This window comes from Bufo bufo, chromosome 4 (assembly GCF_905171765.1).
Source record: "Bufo bufo chromosome 4, aBufBuf1.1, whole genome shotgun sequence".
NCBI lineage: Eukaryota > Metazoa > Chordata > Amphibia > Anura > Bufonidae > Bufo > Bufo bufo.
Genome location: NC_053392.1, coordinates 365,104,209 through 365,111,788, shown reverse-complemented (window position 1 = coordinate 365,111,788; position 7,580 = coordinate 365,104,209). Strand labels below are relative to the sequence as shown.

Genomic DNA, 7,580 nt, shown 5'->3' with positions numbered 1-7,580 from the left:
TGATTCCAATGAAAATAGGGAGACATTCTTATATAAATTGTTATAGATGCCACAAAGACAGAATAGAAGAGCTTGTGTTTTCCAAGGGTGTCTTACATATTAACAAGTAAGGGTGTGAGGAATTAACCCAAAGTGCAAGGAAATATGGAGATCAAACTAGCACCAAGTCCTTTTGTCCTAGCCGATTAATAGTGCTGTGGTGTTAACCAACACCAGAAAGGGTCCTATTGTAACCTGTTAGAAAACCGCCTGTGCTCATCCCTCATCTTTATGGTGTCAGTAATAGATCAGGTATAAGGAGTGTCAACTACTGATAGAATAGTTTTTTAGCTGGCATTAAAGGGGTTGTCCAAGAAAAAGGCCGCACTCTCCTTTGAAATGTCTTGCCACTTTGGGCCTTGCACTGCCTACAGGGTCACATGCCTATCATCATTCATCAGTCACGTGCCATCCATACATGCATTAACACTGAGGTCAGTGATTGGCTGCAGCAGTCAAAGTGAATGATGTATGGCACGTGAATGCTCCAGACTAAGCAGGGATCAGAGCAGCCCCATACTCTCTGGCACTTTCTAAAAAACTAATGCCCAACCCCTTTAAGTGCATGTATTAGCTTAGTGCAACAGTGTCAAATTTAAACAGCAAAACTGTGGAATATTTGAATAAATTACATTTCAAGAAAATATTCTGTTTTTATTGAAAGTTAGTCAAAGTCTGCATTGCTATGAAAATAATATTTACACCTAATGATCTATTCTAAAGGATTGTGACTAAAAGCAGACCAGTGGAGTCCATGAGCTAAGTGTACAAGGTCTTAGACTGCATTGCTCAAGCAAGCATAACATATTAAAAGCTTGATGATATGTTTTTTATTTTCTATATGGAACTTGTCCAGATATTGAGTGTTTGACATTATCCCCCACTAGCGCTAACCTAACATCTTACAGCTGTTAAGAGCTCTTACCCAAGGCTGAAAATATTGCAACATGTGAAAACTACATGTATTCCTACTCAGTCACTACTGCAGAAAGTAGGTTATCTGAATAATAAGGCATAGAAGAGTGTGTGCACTAGGCACAGACTCCTTATTTGTATGTAAAAGTAGAATATTTATTTCGGCTTGTATACTCCATCAAGCCATTAAAGGAGCTCTCCCATTAATAAAAGTGTCAAATCATAGGAAGTCTGACTTCAGGGGCCCAAAAGCAACTATGAAATCAGAGGTCCTGGAGTGCCCTATGAAAACGGCATGCAAGCGTGACCATCGCTTCTTCCACTTGTGGGACTTCAACTCCATTCTCATAGGGTTCTCCAGTAACTCCGTTTCCAAGTCTGCTGGGGGTACCAACAATAGGATCTCCCACTGGATAGTGGATAGGTATTATTATTGGGGAAAACCCCTTAAAATAGTATTTCCACCTAATTTACCAAGCATACTTGTATAAATATAGCATCATAGGTGAAAAATATGCCCTAAAGGGGTATTTCCGTCTCCTAAAGTCATGGCATATTGGCATATTGCTAGGATAGACTATAATTTTATTATCTATGGGGTTCAGCCGCTGGGACGCCCATGATCTTCAGCATAAAGAAACGGCAGCACTGATTGACTGCTGCTTCCCAATCGTATAATGTGTCCTATGTATGAAAACTATAGCCTTATTGCCAATAGTAACCAATAAGGGTAAAATCTTATATTAATCTCTTATTATTTATATATGGACATTATCTGACACAGTAAGCAGTTCTATTTATGGGCTGACGAACCACACAAATGTACTAGCGTTCAACAGTTGGTTTTTGTGGTATCATACATCTGCATTTAGGTGTTAGACAATATGATACAATATAACAGTGTTTGACTTGACACAGAGGATAATGATAATCTGGCCTCCTACTGCCGCTTTGCCACGTCACCATGTAGCACTAGCTAAATCTTCAGGATGTTAATTTAGGCTGCAGATTTACACCGCAGTTTGCCCCCTTTGCAATGCAGTGAAATCTGTAGCAAATGCACATACAACTTGGGCAGATTCTGCCTCAACTGTCCCACAAAATCTGTGGTGTCACAAATGATGTCCCACGTTGACGTATCCTAGTTAAGACCGACTGGAACCACCTACTACTGAGAGCACAGGTATGAGAAAATAGATCAGGTCTGCATTCAGAGCAACTTGGCCTTCATTTTGACTTCAGTAAAGAATTTAGCAAGTCTCTGGAAACTACATTATGGAGACATTTATCAACACCTGTATGCCAGATAACTGGGGTAAAAAAAGTCACAAAAATCAGCAAACACCAAATTTCTTTGCCCCGATTGCCACTTTTCCAAAAAGTGGGCAGAGCAGGGCAGGGAGCGGGCAGTGCAGGACCAAGTATTGCTGACTAAGAACAATTCTAAGGTAATTTACACCAGGAAACTAGTGTAGATCATACCTGAAATATACACTAGCTCCCCTGTTGGTATAGGTCTCAGTTTTGGTACATGGACCTGCACAGATGCACCAAAATTATTAAGAGACGGTTGTGGGGTTGTGCAGTGTCATGATATTGATGACATATCCTCAGGCTAGGTCATCAATATCAGATCAGTGTTGAGTCCGACTCCTTACACTCCAGCTGATCAACTGTTTAAAGAAACCGTGGTGCTTGTGCAAGCTCTTCAGTGTTTACCCATAGCTGTTCGTCCCATTCACTTGAACGGCAGAGGAAGTTGTAATTACACTGCACCACCACTACAAGCTAGACAGGGTGTAGGTAAACTTTGAAGACGATGTAGTGCTCGCACGAGTGCTCGTAGCTTCTTCAAACAGCTGATTGTGGGGGTGCTGGGAGTTGGATCCTATCCTAAGGTCATCAATGTTATTTTACTGCACAACCCCTTTAATAATTGTGGCATCTGATGCCGGTGGTAGATATATGGGCTGTAGAAATGCTGGTCTTTATAAATGTCCCCCTTTATGCTCTCATTTAAAATAACTTTAAATAATGAGCTGATGCTGTGAAACACCATCTGCGATCAATGGGGGAGCTGTGCCAAAACCATTTTCAGGACTGACAGTGTACTGTATATAGGTAAAACATGATCAATGAAAGCTTTAATGCATCAGTACAAAGAATGTTGAACAACATATAATGTGTGCATGCCACAATTAAAGGGGTTATCCCATGAATAATGTAAAAAATGAAAATTGAACGTCATATAGTCCATGACAACCTCTTTCTAACAAAGCTAGAACCAGCCCTGCACCTCACATGGATCCAGAGATCTCCCCATTCATTGCTCTAATAGATTTATATCAAGCTGACAGCTCAAGGGGAGTTTATTTTCTGCTGCAGCTCAGGGGGCGTGTCCATGGTCTCCCTATCACAGCTCAGGAAGCAGTTAAAAGATTAAACTGAGCATGTGTGGCCATCTCAGTGAGCAGGTCAAAGAAATAAAAAATTAAGTGGTGCTATACAGATACATTTTATTGAATAACTCAGTGGCTATACAACATTTTTTATTAAATGCAATTACAAAAGTATTCAGATCCAGGTGCTGGTTTGAAAACTGTCGAATATTTTTCGTGGGACAACCCGTTTAAGTGTCCACAAACATTGGACCACCTCAATATAATTGTACAATACAATGCAGAGAGTATATCATGTGTTTGTAATAGGGATCTAAAGTTAGTGGACCTCCTATTTTATAATGCAGAGAGTAGCATTAGCACATAAAAAGCAGCATTATATCACTAAAGTATATTGCATTAGCAACTTCCATTCAGTATTCCAACAAACTTCAGACTGCATCAGGGGCGTTGCTAGGCTAAAACATTCGGGGCCTGGGCCCATGATGTTTTGTCCCAGGCCCCGAATGTCCTGCCTGCTAGATACAACTGCATTGCCATCCTCAGGATGGCAATACAATTGAATCTAATGCACTGCAAGATCTGAAGGACCTGTGATGACATCACAGGTCATGTGATCAGTGCAGAAAGCAGGGGTTGAGAAGGACCTGCGATGATATCACCATCATGTGACCAGTGCAGGAGAGGACAGCCTTCAGCAGTGAGGAGGAGAAGTCCTGGAGAAGAAGCTGTGGTGAGGTCTGCTACATGACAAGAGGTAAGTGGAGGGAAAGGCAGAGCAATGCTGGGAGTTGTGGTTATTTAACTGGGACTGTATGTTAGGGCTGAAGGGAGGGATTTTATCATGGGACTAAATGTTCAAGGGTGATGTTATTTGCATGAGGCTGAATGTTGGTGGTGGCTGTGGGAGGGAGTGATGTTATTTACATGGGACTGTATGTTGATAGTGGCTGTGGGAGTGGGTGATGTTATTTACATGGGACTGTATGTTGAAGGCGGCTGTGGAAAGGGGTGATGTTATTTACATGAGGCTGTATGTTGGAGGTGGCTGTGAGAGGGAGTGATGTTATTCACATGGGACTGTATGTTGATGGTGGCTGTGGGAGGGGGTGATGTTATTTACATGAGGCTGTATGTTGGAGGTGGCTGTGAGAGGGAGTGATGTTATTCACATGGGACTGTATGTTGATGGTGGCTGTGGGAGTGGGTGATGTTATTTACATGGGACTGTATGTTGAAGGCGGCTGTGGAAAGGGGTGATGTTATTTACATGAGGCTGTATGTTGGAGGTGGCTGTGAGAGGGAGTGATGTTATTCACATGGGACTGTATGTTGATGGTGGCTGTGGGAGGGGGTGATGTTATTTACATGAGGCTGTATGTTGAAGGCGGCTGTGTGAAGGGGTGATGTTATTTACATGAGGCTGCATGTTATTGGTGGCTGTGGGAGGAAGTGATGTTATTTACATGAGGCTGCATGTTGGAGGTGGCTGTGGGAAGGGGTGATGGTATTTACATGGCACTGTATGTTCAAGGCGGCTGTGGTAGGAGTTGATGTTTTTTTTACATGGGACTGTATCTTGAAGGTGGCTGTAGGAGGGAGTGATGTTAATTATATGGGGCTGTATATTGATGGTGGTTGGGGGAGGGAGTGATGTTATTTACATGGGACTGTATGTTGATGGCGGCTGTGGGAGGTAGTGATGTTTACATGGTACTGCATATTGAAGGTGGCTGGGGAGGGGGTGATATTATTTACATGGGACTGTATGTTGAAGGTGGCTGGGGACGGGTTGATGTTATTTACATGAGACTATATTGGAGGGACTGAATAGAGGGAAGTGATGTTATTTACATGGGACTGTATATTGGAGGGGGCTGGAGACATGGTGTGATGTTACTTACAGGGGACTCTATGACGGAGGGAGGGAAATAGTGTTATTTACATGGGACTGTATGGTGGACGGACTGAGGAATTATAATTTGTGAGGACACTAAAGGGAGGAATATAACTACAGGGGGCACTGCAGGGGGGAGCATTATAACAGTAGGGGGTGATATAAATACTGGGGGCACTGTGGGGCCATTTTAAATCCAGGGGACATTAGGCGTTCTTATAACTACTGGGGGCTCTATAGGAGGGACTTATAGATCCGCCTTATTTGTACTAAGAGCACTATAGGGGGCCTTATTACTACTGAGGGGTCTGTAGAGAGCTTTATTACCACTGGGGGAACACTAGAAGGCTTATTTCTACTGGGGACTCTGAGGGCATTATTAATAAAGGAGGGTTCTTGTACTAATGGGAGTACTTTTGGGGAGCATTATCACTGTTGGGAATTTATCGTGAGGGCAACTCTTGAAGTTAGTTTTTGCTTGATTCTACTTTCGCGTACTTTGTCATATGTATCATATGTTTGACCAATTCAGTGTATCGCTAAGGGTGGGGTCACATCAGCGCTCTGGATTCCGTTATGGCTTTCCATTATAACATGGTAATAACGGAAAGTAACGGAATCCATAAGACGGAAGTTAAAACAGAAACATTTAAGAGGCATTCCGTTTTGATCTGTCATAATAGAAGTCTATGGGGATCATAACAGATCCGTCTGGTTCCCATTATGCAAGATGGAAAACAAAGTCCTGTTGACAGGACTTTTTTTCCGTTATGCATAACTGAAACGGGACGGATCCGTTATGATCCCCATAGACTTCTATTATGTCGGAAAGCAAAACAGAAAGCCTTTTAAAGGCTTCCGTTTTAACTTCCGTCTTATGTATCCTTTCTTACTTTACGTTATAGCCATGTTATAACAGAAAGCAATAACGGAATCCAGAGCGCTGATGTGACCCCACCCTTAACCATAATCTGTTGTGAAACGAATTAATATGGGGCATGCACCTAATCCCACTCCAATGTATTTTAGTTTATGAAACACCACATTAAGTAAATCTTCCCTTTGTCATCTTTGATTATTCATACAATGGCTAGAAACTCAGGTAATAATATCAACAATGATCGTTTCGGTGCCTGTAGTAACTGTGCCTGAATCTAATGGTTAGGAAGGTGACAACACAGGTTTATTACTTAGTAGTATACAAATGCTTTTTATTTAGACCTTTCAGGCAGGAGCTCAAAAATAATATTTAAGTCAGTACCTACAGAGGATGATTATCTGCTTCAGATCTTGCTGCTTGGCTGCTTTTCAACTTATTGCCATTAGTGTAGAGCTGTGACTACAGTACCTATAGTGAGTCTGAGGTAATCTGAGACACACCTCCTGTTCTGCTGTTGCCTGAACCAATCATGAGACAGGGGCGTGTCTTAGACTATCTTACATTAGGCAATGTTGTTAGTCTGTAGTCAGAAATCACAGCTCTTCCCTAATGGATGTGAAGAAGCCAAACAGCTAGAGATGATGAAAATCAATAGCAGGTTATCATCCTCTGCAGTACGTGACTTACATATCATTTTTGAGCTCCTAAGGGACGGGTTGCTGTAAGAATAAAAATGTAAAGAAAAGCACTAAATATTTTATGATCTGTTTTATTCTACTTCGCTCACTGTCCCCTCTACTATAAGGCTCCTCCTTGCTTGGTATTTTAGTATACATCATGTACTTCTATAAAAGTAACATGAGTATCACCTTATTAGATCTGCAAAACTAGGTACTACAAACTTGAATTTGACACCTTTAACCAAATTTTATATTTTATTCCCTAATCAGAATTACATAGAGAAATGCATGACATCAAAATATATTTACCATTTAAAGAGAATGTGTCATCAGACAATTACCTATTATGGGGCACATTTATTAAGACCGGAGTTTTAGACAACGGTCTTAATAAAGCCCTATACCTGGCGGAGGATCCACCGAAGTTATGAAGAGGTGCCGGCCTCTCCATAACTTCGGTGCATCCAGTGCTGTCTTGCTGTCTTACATTTAGACCATTTTCTACACCTAAAATATGAATGAGACGGGCCCGCCAGCCCGTCCCCTTTCCTGCCTGCACCACCCCCACAATTTTAGAAGTGGCGTGAGCAGGGAGAAGTTGGTAGATAGTGGTGCAACTAACCGTTGCCCCACCATCTGCGCCTGAAATATGCCTTGTTTCCAGGGGCTACAACCACCACTGCAGCGCAGATGTGAGGTTGCCAGGACGGGGCTGCTGCACATGCATGTCTTTGTGCCCTCCCACGGCCCAAGCCACCAGAGAGTCTGGC

The 7,580-nt window shown here is 42.2% G+C and overlaps 1 protein-coding gene across 2 annotated transcripts in view; it reads right to left on the bottom strand.

Annotated features, from left to right (window-relative positions):
- The window catches only part of RSPO3 (R-spondin 3), a 93,091-nt gene that overhangs the window by 1,994 nt on the left and 83,517 nt on the right, over positions 1–7,580 (bottom strand). The window lies entirely within an intron of this gene.